The sequence below is a fragment of the Phyllobates terribilis genome, unplaced genomic scaffold (genome assembly GCF_046119375.1).
Source record: "Phyllobates terribilis strain yellow unplaced genomic scaffold, ASM4611937v1 Scaffold_10__3_contigs__length_209671492, whole genome shotgun sequence".
Classification (NCBI taxonomy): domain Eukaryota; kingdom Metazoa; phylum Chordata; class Amphibia; order Anura; family Dendrobatidae; genus Phyllobates; species Phyllobates terribilis.
Genome location: NW_027362770.1, coordinates 60,478,430 through 60,498,939, shown reverse-complemented (window position 1 = coordinate 60,498,939; position 20,510 = coordinate 60,478,430).

Here is a 20,510-nt window from a genome sequence, read left to right as displayed (position 1 = left end):
TGTGGTAAATTCTGAAGCCCAATCCATAGGCTCTGTGCGGACCAGACATGTGTCTAACTTTAGCCTAGAGGTCTAAGGTCCAGCTTCCGTCCTGAAGCCAAATTTAAAGCACGAGGCCCTTGGCCCAGATGGGGTCTTACAGAGCGCACACACCCATTTTTGAGTTTTGCGCTAACTTCCTTCAGCCTTTCCTAGTAACCATAACAAGGAAAGGGCCCCATAAACAAGGTAAACATTCACGAAGATCACTCACCGCCAGCTGTACGGATTTGGAGGCTGGACCAAGTCACAGGCCTGTTCCTCTCCATCCGGCCGTGCCTGAGCAATACTGGGGTGGTCAACCCCAGGCAGGGGCGCCTCCAATAGTGCGCCAATCAAAGCTGGAGCTGCTGACCCCAGGCAGGGGCGCAGCTCAACAGGTGCTCCCATTGTTGTGCAGAGCTGGAGCTGCCAACCCCAGACAGAGGCGCAGTTCCACAGCAGCTTCTCCACTGATGCACAAAGCTGGAGTTGCCAATCCCAGACTGAGAGGGCAGCTGTGGAAATGCGCCCCTCTGACATGCAGAGCAGGAGCTGCCGACCCCAGACAGGAGCGCAGTTCCACAGCAGCTTCTCCACTGATGCACAGAGCTGGAGCTGCCGACACCAGGCAGGGGCGCCGCTCACTCGTATCTGGATCTTCAACAGGTAAGCCTGTCTAAGGTTCTTCCATCAAGGACCCTCCGGTACGCTCGTCATAAGGGCCACAAGCTGGTTCTAAACAGTAGCCGGAAACATGTTAGAAGACATGGGTCTCCGCTACTTCTTTTTTCACTGGCATGCGTCTTAGGGCGCAATTTCCTGGATAGCATTCTGCGCCATCGGGATGCGTGGTTGCCAGGCCACCATAAGGGTGGGGTCAGTTCATTGTGAAATAATTCTATGTTCTGGACAATCTTCTAACACCGATTGTCTTGGGTATACCTTGGTTTGTTAAACATAATCCGCTGGTGGATTGGCAAGCTGGGGAGATTATTGAATAGGGAGATTACTGCCATGCGAACTGTGTAAAAATTGCCCTTGCTACTGTCTCTACACAAATTTTACCTGCTTTTCTTTCTAGTTTTGAGGATGTTTTTTTTCTGAGAGGAGGTGTCTGGATTTGCCTCCTCATCGTTCATATGACTGTCCTATTAACCTGACCCCTGGAGCTAAACTACCGAAGTCAAGACTGTATAATCTTTCTGGCCCTGAGAGACAAGCCATGAAGGATTTCATTGTGGAAAGTCAGGAGAATGGACATATCAGACCCTCATCTTCGCCCGTGGTGGCAGGGTTCTTCTTAGTGAAGAAAAAAGATGGCGGTCTACATTCCTGTTTAGATTTCCGGGTATTAAATCAAATTACCATCCATGATCAATGCCCTCTTCCTGATTTGTTCAGCCAGGTTGTGGGAGCCAAAATATTCTCCAAGTTGGATTTAAGGGGAGTCTTCAACCTGGTTAGAATCAGAGAAGGTGACGAATGGAAAACAGCGTTTAATACCCCGGAAGGACATTTCGAAAGTCTGGTTATGCCTTTTGGTTTGACCAATGTACCTGCGGTATTCCAGCATTTCATAAATTATATTTTCCATCATTTGGTGGGGAGGTTTGTGGTGGTCTATCTGGACGATATTTTGGTTTGCTCACCTGATTTTAAGACTCATCGGAGGCATGTTAAGCAGGTGCTCCAGATATTAAGGGATAACAAAATTTATGCAAAACTAATAAAATGTGTTTTTGCTGTTCAGGAGGTGCAGTTTTTGGGGCACTTGTTGTCATGTTGGGTTTTCAGATGAATTCGGAGAATATCACTGCAGTCCTTGACTGGGAACTTCCAGAGAACCTGAAAGCTCTACAACATTTTCTGGGCTTTACTAATTTTTATCAGAAATTCATCCAAAATTACTCTGTTATTGTGAAACCCCTTACTGACATGACTAAGAAGGGGTCTGATTTTTCCCAAAGGTCCGATGCTTTCCTCCAGGCTTTTTCTTCCTTAAAGAATCATTTTGCCAATGCACCTATACTCAGTCGACCCAATGTTTCTCCACTCTTTATTGTGGAGGCTGATTCGTCGGATGTCGAGGTTGGGGCTGTGTTGGGTCAGGGTTCATCCCCTGGTAAATGGCGTCCATGCGCCTTCTTTTCTAAAAAATTGGCTTTGGCTGAGAAAAATTATGACGTGGGTAATAGGGAACTTTTGGCGATCAAATTGGCGTTCGAGGGATGGAGACATTGGTTGGAGGGGGCAGTCCATCCTATTCCTGCTATTACTGACCATAGGAACCTGTCATATTTCTAGTCAGCTAAAAGTCTCAACCCTAGGCAAGCCAGAGTTTTTTACTAGGTTCAATTTTGTTGTCACTTTTGGTCCAGGGGTCAAAAATGTCAAGGCTGATGCTTTGTCCCTGAGCTTCCCTGGTGGTGGTGACCATGCAAACCCTGCCCCGATATTACAGAAAGGGGTAGTCATTTCGGCACTTTATCTTGAACTGGAGGGTGAGGTGTTGGAGGCACAGAGGGATGCCCCTGCCTCCTGCCCTTCAGGAAAGTTATTTGTACCATTTGATCTGCGCCGAAAAGTAATTAAAGAATATCATAACTCAGTGCTTACTGGACATCCTGGTGGTTTGGCAACCGTGGACATCCTCTCTCGTTGTTTTTGGTGGCCTGGGTTGCATCAGGAAGTGATTAAACGCATAGCTGCTTGTAGCATTTGCACGCGTTCTAAGGTTTCGCATACCCGTCCATTTGGTACTCCTCTTCAGCTACCTATCCCTAGTAGGCCATGGACACACTTGTCCATTGATTTTATTACTGACCTACCGGTTTCTGCAGGCAGACTGGTGGTTTTGGTGGCAGTAGATAGATTCAGTAAAATGGTTCACTTTGTCGCATTGCCTGCACTTCCAAATACCAAGAGACTAGCTCAGGTGTTCATAAATGAGATTGTGAAGCTTCACAGGGTCTTCTCCGATGTGGTGTCAGATTGGGGGACCCAGTTTGTTTCCTAGTTCTGGAAGGCATTCTGTTCTCGACTGGGGGTGCAGCTGTTCTTTTCCTCAGCCTTACACCCTCAGTTGAATGGTTAGATCGAGCGTGTCAATCAGAACTTGGAGATCTACTTCAGGTGTTTCGTCTCCGAAAATCAAGAGGATTGGGCATCCTACTTACCGCTGGCAGAATTTGCCATTAACAATCACCGGCATGAATTCACTGGCAGGTCACCGTTCTTCGGTGCATATGGTTATCACCCACAGTTTGGAATCTTTTGTGGGAGAGGAGCTTCAAGAGTTCCTGAAGAGGAACATTTCGCTTCATCGCTCTCCTCGGTATGGCAGGGTGTTCTGAGTAATTTAAAGATCATGGAAGACAGGTATAAATGTATGGCTGACAGAAAACGCTTGCCATGTCCGGACCTGAATGTGAATGACTTTGTGTGGTTGTCTGCCAGGAATATAAGATTAAAAGTTCCTTCTTGGAAGCTGGGACCTAGGTATATTGGTCCCTATTAAATAACCTCCGTCATTAACTCAGTAGCATTTCGTCTTGAAGTTCCTCAGGCCCTTAAGGTCCACAATGTGTTCCACAGGTCCTTACTTAAAAAGTATGTGGAACCTCTTGAGCCCTCACCTCTACCACCACCCCCAGTAATGTTTGATGGTAATCTTGGGTTCCAAATTTCGAGTATTGTAGATTCTCATCTCCAATGTCGTTCTCTACAATACTTGGTGCACTGGAAAGGCTATGGTCCAGAGGAGAGGATGTGAGTTTCAGTTCAGAAGTGAACGCTCCCAGATTGGTTCGCTAATTCCACACCTCTTTTCCTGAGAAACCTGGTCCTGAGTGTCTGGAGGCCACTTATAGAAGGGGGTACTGTCAGGGGTGTATCAGAGGTGCCAAACAGTCGCCCTGCAGTTGGTTGCTGGAGATCTCTACATTTGGCATTACAGACATCTTCTTAGATAAGAGGCTGTCTCTAGGACCTAGCGGCTACCTCCCACTGGTAATTAGCTCCCTGGCCTGGGAGTATATATACCTGGTGTGTCTGAAAGTAAGGTGCCAGCTATATTCATTTCTACTTGTGAAGGATTAGCTAGAGCAGTACTTAGTCCTCTCTGGAGCTTGAGGCCAAGTTTGCATTTGTCTGGAGTCATCTAAAGCTAAGAATTCTCCACCTATTTGTCTACCCTTGTCATCTATAGAGTTTAGTGGAGATCGACTAGTGCTCATCTCCTCCCATCCCTAGCCTTAGCCATACGCCCGGGAAAGACAGGGCGAGGCACGCGTGCGGCGATTTCTGAAAAGGCAATATAGGGATGGTAGTTGATACAGGGTGACACTAGACCTGACTAAGAGGTCTCCACTTCCCCATTTCCCTAGTGTCTGGACGCCCTTTCCCTCTTTCCTCTGTGTTGCACTAAGTCTTTCCGACACCTGGCTTGACAGGAGGACTCTGCTCACGATAGGACGTCTTTTCCATACAGATCACCTCTTGAGCCGGACAGTCTTTGGCGCCTTTTTGCTCCCCAGATATCCATGATGGGTGAAGCCTCCTCTGTTTTTTTGCGCCATTGACAAACCTCTTGGGTCCCTCAACAGTTGCCATCTTCGTTTTCACCAAAATCTTTTCCGCATCTCCCATGTTTTGACATTGCATGCTTTTTGTCCTGCTTACTACGCCAACTTGTAAGGTGTTTGGGATGGTAGTCATGGTCAATGGGCTGCCTCACGTCTCCCTCTCTCCTTGCAAGTAAAACGTGCCTCAGTTCATATGTGCTGTTTGTGTGGTGCAGATCACTCATGTTTCAGTCACAGGCCTCCGCTGTCTCCATGCTTCCGGATCCAGGAACAGCCACATATTAAGGGGACACTAAAGTTAGCTTAACCAATTCAACTTTAATTAGCAGTCCAAGTTCAATAGATGATCACATGCAGTTTTGGGCAGAACCTTCTTTTCCACTTAAGTCCATAGCACTGTACGTTTTCATATTCTCCATTTGTTCAGACTGCATGCTAGCTCCTTCCGCCCCAGGGATTTTCTGTCCAGCTCCGCAGTACCCACAAGAACTGCAATATTTCCCTCACACAGTCCCACGTCCAACTTCTATGTTATGGAAGGGCTGTCAGCGCTCTCCTTAGCCACATACTTGAGGCTCCGGATGTTGCAAAAATGTCCAAAGGGAGTTTCAAACGATCCTATACTGCCAACAACAATAGGTACCTCTTACCTCCAGCCCACGGCCCTTGAACTAACTTATTTTCTCTAACACTGCCTGCTCTAAATCTGGAAATGCTGTCTCTTTTTGTCAGACCTTATCCCCTCCCATGGTGGGCTGGTCCTAAACGTTTAACTGTATCCTATCCTGTTTCCATATCTTACCCACTAATAGGCCCACCACTGCCTATCTGTGTCACGGATGTTGCAGAAGTGACAGACATATGTCCTGCAGTTGGTTGCAAGAGAGCTCTACGTTTGGCATTGCAGGCATCTTCTTAGAGGATGTCTCTAGGACCCAACACCTACCTTCCTGTGGCTAATTAACTCCCTGGCCAGGGTGTATAAATACCTGGTGTGTTCTAGTGGGAGGTGCCGGCGATATTCATTACTACCTGTGAAGGCTTTAGCAAGAGCTGTACTTTGTCCTCTCTCGAGCTTGAGGACGCGTGCGCATTTGTCTGGAGTCGTCTAAAGCTAAGCTATTTCCCCCTGTTTGTCCTTACTTGTTATCTATAGTGTTTAGTGGAGATCGACTAGTGCTCATCTCCTTCCTTCCCTAGCCATAGCCAAATGCCAGGGAAAGACAAGACGAGGTACACGAGGTAAATCTAATCTTATACTTTCCCTATAAACTACACAATGCTCAAATTGATACAATACCAGAGAAAATGGAGCATGTGTACCCCAACAATATAGAATTAAATTGATTCAGAAACCTAATTTGTATAAAATGTTTACATTAAAAAAGTAGTTTTAAATATTACATACATTTTAATATTAGTATACGGTCCAAGCCGGTGAAGACAGCAACTGTGTGACAGCATAAATCGGCGCAATTAGTAACTGTTAGTATAGGAGCAACTCCATATATGCATGCATGTGCAACTTGTTTATCAAAACATCAGTCATAATAAATAACAATGAGTATTCCATATAGGGGAGAAGAGAACATTGTACAGAGCAATGTAATGATGCCACATGTGAAACGGTTGACGCTCAAACGTCCTGCATGCAAACATACCTTAGTATTGGTATTATTAGATAAATTTTAAACTTGCTACCAAGGAGTGACATGAGAGGACATCATCAAGTATCTTTACATGAAACAGTGGTTCATTTCTTATAGTTAGGAACAGTATTACAGTAGTAAAAATAGGGACTTTCACACAGCTGCAGTTTAAGTCACAGTCCTTTATCTTCCAGCTCTCTTCCTGGGAACCGAGTAAAAATATGCCTCTTGCTTTACCTTACTCAAAGTGCCCCTGCCTGGCTGACTCCGTCTTCCTGACTGCAGTGTTTTAGACCCGGTTGACACAAGTGCGTTCCCCCAGAGTCCCTTAAGGATCTCTCAGAAGCGCCCGGCTGAGTATCTCCCAGAATTGCCTGCTTGAAGATGACTGCTGTCTCTATTTGATTGTTTTCTCTTCTACTTTTTGTTTCTGCTGTTTTCTTCACATACCACTAGTAAAGAACACTTGGCGCAGAGGATGTTCTGTCCCCTTGACTTGCCAACACACACCACCTGATCCTTTCTTCTCAGCCCCAATGCTAACTAAAATGCATCCCAACAGTCACTGCCCTTCCTCTTCCTGTCACAAACCCACAATCCCCAGTACTGTTCAAGAGTGAAATGGAAAACAGTGACATCTTGTGGCCATTGGTAAATACTGCAACCCACAGGAAGATAACCATTAAATAAATTGCAGTAACATACAGGTGCATATCACTAAATTAGAATATCATCAAAAAGTTAATTGCAAAAAGGCAAAACTCATATATTATATAGAGTCATAACAGAGTGTTTATTTATGTTAATGTTGATGATTATGTCTTACTGCCAATGAAAACACAAAAGTCATTATCTCAGTAAATAAAAATAATTAGGAGTCGGGCTACTCCACTTCCTTTCTTTGGCAGCCACACAGCGGTATGCCTTGTAGATGAAAACCATAAAAAGCTCCAGTGGATGGCAAGCGCTGCATCAAGTGGCCTCTCCTCCTCTTCCTCCACCTCAACATCTCACACAATACAGTCCACAGAGGTGACACCCCAATTACCCTTGTTTTTCCCCACATCACAACTCTCCAACCGCCCAACTGACTGTAGGGAACCACAGATGGATGAGTCTGCAGAACTGTTCTCACATTCTATGCCATGGGCATCAGAAGCCTGCTCCACAGATTCACAAACTCAAAAGGAGGAAAGCATCGGCACCAATGCCCAAAATTTTTTTTAGGTTGGATGTGGGGCAGGACAAAGTAGGGTCCGAGCAGCATCTTGACACCTGTCACTAGATGTTACTCCAGGGAAAGGGAGGTGATCCTGATGAGACTCAGATACATGAGGATCTCGCGTACTGTACTGTGCTGTCAGGGCAGAAAGAGGAGGAGAGTGACTCTCAGGGCGAGGAATGGGATAACACAGAGGATGATGATGAAGTTGTAGATCCCACTTGGTGTGAACCCAGAGGCATACAGCTGAGTAGGTCATCTGAGGAGGTGGTGGAGGAGGAAGATGAGGAGGATACATTGCGCCCACCGGCGCAGACACAGAGTGATGAAACCATGACGAGGACTGGATCCTTAGCCACAATTAAGGCTGTGGCCAGCAGCAGTCGCGGGTCTGCAGCTCACAGGGACAAAAAAGGTTGCCTAGCTTGGGCCTTTTATGACACCACAAAGGATGAGCAAATTCACATTATCTGCCAACTTTGCAAAAAAAAACTCAGTTGAGGGAAAAAGTTCAATAATTTGACTATTACATGCATGAACCTTCTCATGCTCATTCAGCATGCGTTACTCTGGCAATCTCACTGTGATAAAATGCTGACAAGTGGACCTCAACAACCATCAGCTTCCACATCAACCACATCTGCTGCTTCTTCCTCTTCCTCTGTTACCATGCCAAGTATTGGCATACAGGTGCCTCCGGTTGTTTAGCGGCTCCAGTCATGCTTACTGAGAGCCCGTCAGCTGTAACGGAAGTGGACATGCATGCTGTTTTTGACAGGTCTCAGAGAATGAGCACACGCCATCTTTCTCAATCCATCATTACATCTCTGCCTGCACCTCACTCACGGCCCAGCAGTTTGTCCGATTCACCATACTCCGCCCTCTCTGAGCTCTGCAGCCAACCCTTGTTCCAGCAGTTGTGGTCACGTAAAAGATTGTTACTCCTACCCATGACAAAGCTAAGAGGTTCAACTCCACCATCTCCAATCTGTTGGCAACGGAGATGCTGCCTTTCCGCATGGTAGATACAGATGGCTTCCGAAAGCTGATGGCCATCGCAGTCCCCCAGTACCAGTTGCCCAGTCACCATTACTTATCTAAGAAAGCTGTGCCTGTGCTACACCAGTATGCTGCAGACAATATCAACCGTTCCTTGACTAAATCTATGTCTGCAAGGGTGCATTTCACCACAGACACCTGGAAGACTAAGCATGGCCAGGGGTGTTACATCTCGCTGACTGGGCATGGGGTGACTCCGATGGCTGAGGGGGCAGGTGGGGAAGAGGCTGCTTCACAAGTCTTGGAATCCCCAAGGCTTGTAGGACAAACCTCTGTATTTCACTCTTCCTCCATTGCTTCTGCCTCCTCAACCTACTCTAGGGCCGCCACCTGCGCCCTCAACCTCTGCGTTAATGAAACACATGTTCCACCAGTGCAGAGCGAATCCCCACCCCTTATGTACTGAGAAGCCAGGGCTCACTGCAATCAGGCAGTCTTAAAATTGATATGTCTTGATGATCGCAGTCACACCGGTGAAGAGTTGTGGACAACTATCCATGCTGTGTTTAAGCAATGACTGCCTCTGCTTAACCTGGAGCCAGGGGAAGGCCGTATGCGATAACACTGTGAACCTGGTGGCGAACCTACGTGGAGGCAACCCTACACGCGTGCCTTGCATGGCTCACGTCATCAACCTGGTGGTACAGCGATTTCTCCGCCACTATCCTGGCCTGCATGCGCTGCTTCAGAAAGCACAGAAGGTGTGCGCTCACTTCCACAGTTTGCGCCCCTCAGGACTTGCATTGATACAGAGGTCTTTGTCCATGCCGGTTAACCTGTTGATATGCGATGTGACGAAACGGTGGAATTCTACGCTGCACATGTTGCAGCGACTGTGGCAGCAGCAACTAGCCCTTATGCATTATGTCATGTCATATAGCCTGGGCAGTACAGACGTGGGGCATATCACTTTTATGGAATGGGCATAGATTAAAGACCTCTGCAGCCTTCTGCACAGTTTAAAAATGGCTTCTAAGATGGTTAGCTCTGACGATCCGCATCACACTTTGAATAACCTACGGTAGGAGGTGGTGGTCTCAGAGGAAGAAGGAGGAAGCAGTGGAGGATGCGAAAAGGATAACCATGTCTCAAAGTTCCAGACTGTCATCACAAATGTGGGTGCTAAGGTAGGGTGGATTAAAGCGATCAAGGGGGGCTGGTGAGACCAAAAAAACTGTTAGTGAAGGTGCAGGAGCTGAACAACAAATGAAGCAGGAAGAGGTGATGGGCGAGCAACAGTCAGGAGATGAAGAGGATAATCATCCCCTCTCTGTTGTTCGTGGTTGGCGGGAGGTGATTGTAGAAACAAGCATCAGTGTTACCCAGCCACTAACACAGCATGGGCTTGGACCTCATGGAAGAGCCCGACATATGAGTGCCTTCTTGCTGCAATATCTGCAACATGATCCCCGCATAGTAAGGATTCAAAATAGTTCTGACAATTGGGTTGCCACTCTGTTAGATCCACGTTATAAGAGTAAATTTTGCCAGATGCTTCCGGCCCTGGAAAGGGGCCCACGAATGCTGGAGTATCAAAATACGCTTTTTCACAAGCTTAAGAAAAGTTTTCTCCCAAGAAAGCAGTAAGGGACACAGTATGCATGGCAGATCTAAACTTACAACCTCCATCACGTCAATTTGTCAATGCCAAAACATTAGCAGCAGCAGCAATGTACAGTAGATGACAAAGTAAGAGTTGCAATTTATAAAATTTCTAATATTGTAGGACTTGCTCGCTGTCACGGAGACAAACTGATTAACATTGCTGACATGTCTGCTACACGTACAGGTTTTGTGACAGCATTTGAAGAAACTGTAGTGTGCAGCCAGGTCCTAGGTTGGGCTAAAGCAGTGTTCAGATACAAACTTGGGGCCGTAAAATGAATAGGTTCAGAAAGAATAGTTTTTAATTTATTGTTCTGCTCCTTCATCGGTAAATGTCTGCTAATGGTCTTTTTTACCTCATTAAAGGGAGGACTATATTGTAATGTGAATGTAATGGGCTATTTGGCATGATACACCTTTGCTTTGTCCCTAATGATATTCAATCTATCCATGGAGTCTACTCTGGCTCTAGCCCTATTAATAGTTCAATTGGGATACCTCCGACCTCTGAGTCTATCCTGTACCTTTTGGGCCTCCACCACATAGTTAGAGGGAGAAGTGGTGTTTCTTTTAGTGTGAACAAGTTTCCCCAAAGTTATGTTTTTAATGGTATTTTTTGAATGGCATGAAGTAGCGAATAAAGTAGAGTTGGCCGCTGTACACTTTCGGTATAGAGTAACAAGTACTCCCTCTGTTGTAAAAGTGAGTGATATATCCAAAAAATCAATTTTATGATTTTGTAAGGTGGAGGGTTGTGACATTATGCCATATGCCACATGCTTGTTTGTATGTTAATTTGCTGCAATAAACATTACTTGGAGTTTACGGGACTCCTGAAGCTGGATGCATACCTTCCTTAGATTGATAGGTTAACTACTGGCTCAGTGATAGGAAACAGAGTGCAGTAATTAATGGAACATACTCGGATTTGGTCACAGTTAATAGTGAGGTACCACAGGGGTCAGTATTGGGAATTCTTCTTTTTAACATATTTATTAACCCCTTTAAAGCCCAAGACATACTAATACGTATCTGCGCCCTGGGCTTTAAGAGCCTGATACACTAGTACGTCTTTGCGATCGCACCCGCACATAAGTTGTGTGGGCGCGATCGCCGCCGGGTGTCAGCTGATTGTCACAGCTGACACCCTGTGCTATGTGCAGGGAGTGGTCCCGCACCGCTCCCGGCACATTAACCCCCGCAATGCTGCGATTAAAGTTGATTGCAGCATTGCGGTGGCAAGGGGGGTGATCGGAATACTCACCTCTCCTGCCGGCCTCCATCGCTGTCTGCCGTGGCTTCCCGGATGTTTTTAATGGTGACCCGATGTCGTCATGACAACATCCGAGTCACTAGACAGCAGGAAGATATTTTTGTCATGCGCAGTGCATGACCAAAGTATCTTCTGCAGCTGCAGCGCTGACAGCCTGTATAGAACAGGGATGGTGCTCCATCCCTGTGCTAGACAGGCGATCAGAATAAAAAAAGTGAACGTCCCATAGTGGGACAAAGAATAATAGTAAAAAAAGTGTCAGAAAGTGAAAAAAAAAAATAGAAAAAATGTAAAAATATAAAAAAAAATAAAAAAAGAATCCACCAAAAATAAAATAGTAATGTACCCATCAATAAATATTATTATGAAAAAAAAAACAAAAAACAATAAAAGTACACATATTTGGTATCGCCGCGTCTGGAATGACCTGACCTATAAAACTGTCCCACTAGTTAACACTAGTGAACACGGTAAAAAAATAAAATAAAAAATGAAGCAAAGAGCAATGCTTTATCATCATACCGCCAAACAAAAAATGGAATAACACGCAATCAAAAAGATGAATATAAATAAAAATGGTACCACTGAAAACATCATCTTGTCCCGCAAAAAACAAGTCACCATACAGCTCCATCAGCCGAAAAAGAAAAAAGTTATAGCTCTCAGAATAAAGAGATGCAAAATAATATTTTTTTTATATAAAATAGCTTTTATTGTGTAAAAGCGCCAAAACATAGAAAAATGATATAAATGTGGTACCGCTGTAAACGTACTGACCCGAAAAATAAAGCTGCCTTATCAGTTTTACCACACGCGGAATAGCATAAAAAAATGTAAAAGAAAACAATTCCTGAATTGTTGTTTTTTGTTTATTCTGCCTCCCAAAAATCGAAATAGAAAGCGATTAGTGTTGAGCGAGCATGCTTGACACTGCTCGGTACTCGACCGAGCATCTCACTACTTGGGATGTTCGGCGAGCACCGAGCATTTACGGGTTACTCGGGCGGAAGCTCGTGTCTCCGCCCTGCACGTTTGGCTCTCTTTACAGAGCCAATGAACATGGAGGGATTGCCAGCCAGTCACTGTAATGCCACAGCCATGTTGTTTGTGGGCATTACAGTGATTGGCTGGCCGCACAGCGTCACCCCGGGTATTTAAAACTGGGCGCCGCGATCTTGGACACAGTCGCTCCAGAACAGACAGTGTAGGGTCAGTGCTGCTGAGTTAGGGAGAGATTTATTACTGAAAAATAGTTAGTGTAGTGTCTCTAAAGCCTGCCAAATCAAACAAACAGTCCTTCTCAGGACTAATATCCATCCCAGATATCAGGCAGGCAGGCAGGCTGTATAGGAGATGCAGTGGTTATACCAACAAACACTGCATTACAGTCCTGTGTGCTCCTGCTGGTCAAATTGCTAGACTTATCCCCAGGTCTCAGGGACCAGGAAAAATCCTTTTTTTTCATCTAAATCCTGTTTTTTTTTTTTCCTCAGTCAGACTGTCCAAATACCCGTCTAATTAACCTTTTGGTATTCCCCCCCACCCAAAAAAAAAATTGAGTGTGTCTGTGGGTGTTCAGACACAAATATATCTGTTTAAAAGAGTCTGGTGTAGGCCAGAGAACTAGAACTGTGCTTTTCCTCTTCCACGGTTCAAATCTGGGTGTTATCAACCTTCTTGCCTTTTTTCCATAAAAAAAACAGTTTGAGTGTGTCGCTGATTGTTCAGACACAAATATATCTATTTTAACAAGTCTGGTATACACCTGGAAATTATAACTGTGGTTTTGCAGTTCCACGGTTCAAATCTCTGTATTATCCACTTTTTGGTCTTTTTTCCTTTAAAAAAAAACATTTTCAGTGTCTCGCTGACTGTTCAGACACCAATATATATGTTTAAAAGAGTCTGGTGTAGGCCAGAGAACTAGAACTGTGTTTTTCCTCTTCCACGGTTCAAATCTTGGTGTCATCTCCCTGCTTGCCTTTTTTCCATTAAAAAAAACAGTTTGAGTGTGTCGCTGACTGTTCAGACACAAATATATCTGTTTAAAAGATTCTGGTGTAGGCCAGATAACTGTGGTTTTCCTTTTCCACGGTTCAAATCTCCTTTTTATTACCCTTTTGCCATTAATAGTGCGAGTGTAAGCTATTTTACTTCATTTACAATGGGCAAGGCACGTGGCAAGGGACGTGGAACTGGACGTTCTGGTGACGGTGCGTGCAGAGGACGGGGCCGTGGCAAAGTTGAAAATGTGCCACAACCAACAGCCACATCTTCTCGCTCCCACTTCTTGACCGAATTACTAGGGAAGCACACAACAGCATCACTATTGCGAACTGATCAGTGTGAACAGGTTATTAATTGGATAGCAGAAAATACTTCCAGTCACCTGGGCACCACCACCTCCGGTCTGTCTTCCACACGGTCAAGTGTTAGTAGCCGTGAGTCTCGACCGCATGCTCCTCCTCACCCTGATGCTCCTTCCTCCAACCATGCTGAGTGTCGTCAGACAGCAACTGATCCAACAGTTGGACACTCTGAAGAGCTGTTCACTGGTCCATTTCCATATTTGGGCCCCTCGCCTGCTCTGCTTGAAGTGGTGGAAGAGGAGATCCCATGTAGCGATGGCCAAATATTTGTACAGCCACAGCCACAGGAAGTCGACGCTGGCAATTTGTCACAAGAGGTGGACGATGACGAGACACAATTGCCACGAAGTGAGGAGGAGGACCGTGGTGCGGAAGTGCAAGAGGAGGAGGTGGTGAATGATCTAGTAACTAACCCAACGTGGCAGGAGGACACGCAGAGCAAGGCCAGCAGCACACAGAGGCAGGGAGGCAGAGTACTCCAACAGGCAGGAAGAAGCACTGAGGTGGCCACAGACAGAAGGCGGGCAACCGTTCCCCGTAAAACCAACACAAGGGACGTTGCCAGTACAACCTGTAGGTCTTCCAGCGTCTGGAATTTTTTTAAAGACTCTGCTGATAACCCCAAAAATGCCATTTTTACCACCTGCCAGGCCAGCATCAGCAGGGGTGACAAAACTACCAGCCTGACCACCACCAGCATGATCAGGCACATGTCAGCAAAGCACACGATTTTTTGGTTTTTGGGGAGAACCCCAGGGTCCACGACCAGTGTCAGCGGGTGTCACCACTGCTTCTTCCGCTGTTGTGCGTGTAAGAGAACCCCCTGTTGTGCGTGCAAGGCAATCCCCTGACAATACTTCATGTAAAGATGCCCCCTCCTCTCAGTCTTCACTTGTTATGGCAGTTTCTCAAGAAACAGCATCAACATCCACGTCCACGTCCCACCGCAGCGTTCAATTGTCCATATCCCAGACCTTTGAACGAAAGCGCAAAATCGCAGCCAACGCCCCACAGGCCACAGTCCTAAATTCGCACAATTCACAACTGCTTGCGTTGGAAATGCTGCCTTTTATGCTGGTGGAGACGGAATCCTTCCGCAACCTTATGGCGGTGGCTGTCCCTCGGTATTCTGTCCCCAGCCGACACTATTGTGCCCGGTGTGCCATCCCCACACTACACAAGCATGTGTCCCAAAACATCTGCCGTGCCCTCAACAACGCAGTTACTGGGAGAGTCCACCTGACAACGGACACGTGGACAAGTGCTTGTGGCCAGGGACGGTACATCTCCCTGACGGCACACTGGGTAAACATAGTGGAAGCCGCATCCCAGTTGAACTTTGGGAAGGAACACATCCTCCCCACACCGAGGATTGCAGGCCCTATGTCAGTCAGAGTTGCCCCCACAGTGTACAGCTCCTACGCATCCTCCTCCTCCTCCTCCTCCTCATGTTCAGCCTCCATCTCAGATATCACCACATCAGTTACAAGCTGGAAGCACTGTAGTACTGCTTCAGCCAAACAGCAACAGGCTGTGCTGAAACTCATAAGCTTAGGTGATAAACCTCACACTGCTTGTGAGTTGTGGACAGCTGTGAAAGAGCAGGCAGATCTGTGGCTGAGACCGCTGAACCTACATCCAGGTATGTTCATGTGTGACAATGGCAGTAACCTGGTGGCGGATGTGAGGTGAGGCGAGATCACACATGTACCATGCCTGGCTCATGTGCTTAACCTCGTGGTTCAGCGGTTTCTTAAATCGTACCCCGAGTTGCCAGATCTGCTACTCAAAGTACGCCGCCTGTTAGCTCATTTTCGGAAGTCGGCTACAGCTTCCTGCGCCCTTGCTGTGTTGCAGCAGCGTTTGCAGCTTCCGTCACACTGACTGGTGTGTGATGTCCCCACACATTGGAACTCTACCCTCCACATGTTGCAAAGGATTTATGAGCAGAAGAGAGCAGTTGTGGAGTAACAGCGGCAACAAGGCCGTCGATATTCAGGTCAGACTCCACACATAAGACCTCAGGAGTGGACCTGGATGTCTGACATATGTACCATTCTGACAAACTTTGAAGAGTCCACCAAGATGGTGAGTGGTGATGACTCCATCATTAGCGTCAGCATCCCACTTGTCTGTCTTTTGCAATGCTCTATGCAGAGAATTAAAGAGGAGGCATTGCAGCCAGAGTATGATGAGATGGATCAAGAAGCCGTAGCGGGTGATTACACACAGCCCAGCTTCATCTCATCCCAATGTATATTGGGGGACAATGAGGGAGAGGAGGAGGAGGGGGAGGAGGAAGAATAGGAGCTGGTATCATGCGCTGAAGACGATAGTACCTGTACAACTATCATACTGTCGGTTCAGCGTGGGTGGCTGGAGGACAGGGGGGAGGAGGAGGAGGAGAGCATGGTCAGTCATCATCTTGGTGAGGACACGGAAGTCTTGCCCGTTACCAGTCTGGCACGCATGTCAAAATGTTGGGTGACAGTCATTACAGGTTGGTGACACTTTTAGACCCCCGCTACAAGGAGAACTTTCACTCTCTTATTCCAGAGGTGGAGAGGTCTACAAAAATGGGGCAGTACCAGAAGGCCCTTGCTGCAGAACTGTTAAAAAAATTCCCATCTGATCATGATAGCGGCAGAAGTCACAGCTCGTTGACCAACCAAGGCATACAGGCGAGAGAGACGCAACTTCAATCCAGCAGAGGCAGGGGAACACTGTCAACGTTCTGGGACAGTTTTCTGAGACCCGCCCAGTTTACAGGCCCTGAGGCGCGGGGTACTCTCACAAGGAGTGGAAAGTATCAAAAGATGGTGAGGGAGTACCTTACCGACCGTACCAGTGTCCTTCGTGATTCCTCTGTCCCTTTTAATTTTTGGGTATCTATGCTGGATACTTGGAATAAACTCGCTCTGTTCGCCATGGAGGTCCTGGCCTGCCCTGCCGCTAGCGTGTTATCGGAGCGTGTTTTTAGTGCCGCTGGGGGAATTATAACTGATAAGCGCACTCGCCTGTCAACTGACAATGCTGACAAGCTGACCCTTATCAAAATGAACAAGGGCAGGATTGGGCCAGACTTCTCATCACCACCAAATGACAGCAGAGTAGCATAAAGTCCAATCCACTGTGTTGTTTTGGGAGGTGTATTCCCATGCACCGCTTCACACCCACATATGGGTATACGCTTCCTCATTTTGGCTGTTTTTTGCTCTTCTCCTTATCCTGAGCCTCCACCACCACTATACCACCAGGCTGACCGTGGTCCGTGTTGCCAGCATTGCAAGTTCCTCCGTACTAATTTTTGGCAGCTTTTTCTTGGAAGGCATAGGCAAAGACTATGGGAGACCCACCCCCAATAATGGAAATAATGTTTTTAATATGATTTACAGCATGGCTCTTGTAAGGGGCATTGCAACTTCCTCCGTCCTAATTTTTGGCAGCTTTTGCTTGGAAGGCATAGGCAAAGACTATGGGAGACCCACCCCTAATAATGGAAATAATGTTTTTAATATGGTGTACAGCATGGCTCTTGTAAGGGGCATTAAAACAGTCTTGTTAAGCAACTGTGACCTCCACGTCTCTTCCAAGGGGCATTAAAACCATCTTGTTAAACCACTCTGACCTCCACCACTCTTCCAAGGGACATTAAAACCGTCTTTTTATACCACTCTGAACTCCACGTCTCTTCCAAGGGGCATTAAAACCATCTTGTTAAACCACTCTGACCTCCACGTCTCATCCAAGGGGCATTAAAACCGTCTTGTTAAGCTACTGTGACCTCCACATCTCTTCCAAGGAGCATTAAAACCATCTTGTAAAGTTGTGAAACCACTCTGACCTCCACGTCTCTTCCAAGGGGCATTAAAACCATCTTGTTAAACCACTCTGACCTCCACGTCTCTTCCAAGGGGCATTAAAACCATCTTGTTAAACCACTCTGACCTCCACGTCTCTTCCAAGGGGCATTGATATTGTCTTTTTATTCCTCTGCGACCTCCACCACTCTTCCAAGTGGCATTAAAACCATCTTGTTAAGCTACTGTGACCTCCACGTCTCTTCCACGGGGCATTGATATTGCCTTTTTATTCCACTGCGAACTCCACCACTCTTCCAAGGGGCATTGATATTGTCTTTTTATTCCACTGTGACCTCCACCACTTTTCCAAGGGGCAGTAATACCATCTTGTTAAGCTACTGTGACCTCCACGACTCTTCCAAGGGGAATTAAAACAGTCTTGTTAAACCACTCTGAACTCCACAGCTCTTCAAAGGGGCATTGAAATGTTGTTTTTAATTACCTCTAACCTCCACGACTCTTCCAACGGGCATTGCATTTCCTCCTAATTTTAGACAGCTTTTTCTTTTCAATGCATAGGCGAACACTAAGGGAGACCCACTCCCCAATAATGGGTAGAAGGTTTTTAGTACGCTGTAATCCACGTCTGTTTCAAGGGGCATTGCAGTTTATTATAATTATTGGAAAGCCTTCCATTCACTGCTTATTCCAACAGTGTACAGGAGGCCCAGTTGCTATAAATGGAAAAAACAGTTTAGCTAAGGCCCTCTGACCTCCATGTCACTTCCAAGGGGCATTGGAGTGCTTCGAAATTTTTGGTAGGCATTGCACTCACTGTATGCCCTATAACTGTGTAGCCGAACCGCTCCTTTTGGTGCAGAAACATATCCTACAAGACAAGTGTAGTTGACTGGCCTGATATTGATGTGAATGGTCCCTTTTCCTCCTGCTCTTTCTCCTTTGCCACCACCTCATCCATCATTCATCACCTGAAGCTTTGTTTTAACGGGAGTCATAGAACTGGGATAGTAGCAGGAAAACATCCAGCAATCCTTGGAGGAGGTAGGATATGCGCCAAAACGCTGACCACCTCAGGCCTAGCCACTACTACATATATGCGCTTGCATTCCAAGGAACAGAAAGCTAAGTAGATGGATGGCTTCATGATCATGAATAATTTACTCGTTGTGTAGGAGGCCGACCACTGCTGCTGTCTACCTTCTGAAGTTTGTGTTGAAGCATAATTGAACAAGGACCCGCAATCCTCTATGTCTGGAGGACGTGTTGCATCCCAGTGTCCAACTGTATCCCGGCTTCCACAATATTAACCCAGTGTGAAGGCGTTAGTGAGATGGACCATCCCTGGCCACATTCACTTGTCCACGTGTTTGTGGTAAGGCTGTCCTTCCCACTAAATGCACTGGGGAGGGCACAGGTGATGTTTTGGTATGCTCGCTTGTGTATAAGGCGCACCAGGACAAATAGGGGCAGCTGGGGATCGTTTATGGACACCCGGCCGCTGGGCGGCTGGGGACTGAGTATGGATACCAGGCCGCCGACGCAGCCATGACATGGTTGCCGGCATCTGCCTCCACAAGCCTAAAAGGCCTGATTTCAAGTGCAAGCAAGCTAGCAGTATGGTATTGCAGCCTGAGGGTGGGTGGGTGGCAGGCTGCACACTTGCGCTTGCATTGCAAGGAATAGGGGAGGTACAATTGAACACTGCCCTGGGACAAGGACTTGCATGGGGATAGTTGCAAGTCTGCATCTTCTGATGCGGCAAGGATCACTTCTGATGGGCACACTTTTAGGCAGTGACCTGGGTGTCAGAGATGCTTCCAGGGGTCTTCCCCATGCTGTTCCCATGTCTTTTCAACACTGAATGCATGTGTCACACAGCACATGGCCAAATTAGGTTGTAAAATGTTAAAATGACATTTCCCGGTAAATGCATTTGTCACGTTTGAAAGCAATACAAAAGTGTAAAAACGCATAAAAAATGCTACTTGTGAACATAGCCCAAGGTGTGGAGGAGCATTTTTGTTTTTGGTTATTTATTTTACCTTATACACAAGTCTTTACCCTGGAAAGGATGCTCCTTAACATATTTCACAGGAAAGTAGTTTCAGTTTCGTTTTTGAACGTTTTATTTTGAGTCCGTAAAAGTGGCTTAATACCTCTGACCACGTTGTTGACAGCAGTGACCTGGGGGTCATAAATGCTTCCTGGGGCGATCCTCATGCTGTCCCCATGTCATTTGAGCACTGTCACTATCGTTTTGGGCACTTTTTAGGCTTTCTACAGACTGCCGGGGGTGCCGCGGCAAAAATGCTCGGGTCTCCCATAGACTAACATTGGGCTCGTTGCTCGGGTCGAGCACCCGAGTATCACGGTGAGCTTGGCCCGAGCTTCGAGCACCCGAGCATTTTAGTGCTCACTCAACACTAAAAGCGATCAAAAAATGTCACATGCCAGAAAATGGCACCAATAAAAACGCCAACTCATCCTGCAAAAAACAAGCTGCCACATGATTCTGTTGGCCAAAATATGGAAAAATTCTAGCTCTCAAAATATGGCAATGCAAAAACTAGATTTTACAAAATAATGCGTCTTTTAGTGTGTGACAGCTGTCAATCATAAAAACCCGATATGATTATGGTATCACTGTTATCGCACCGACCCGAAGAATAAAGTCGTCAAATCACTTATACTGCATGAGGAACAGCGTAAAAAATAAATTCATGGGTTAGGGTTAGGGTTGAGCTAGGGTTAGGGTTAGGGTTGGGGTATTTTTGGGCTAGGGTTAGGGTTATGGTAAGGTTAGGGTTAGGGTTGGGCTAGGGTTAGGGATGGGTTACGGTTGGGCTAGGGTTGGGGTTAGAGTTGGGCTAGGGTTAGGGTTGGGCTAGGGTTGGGCCAGGGTTAG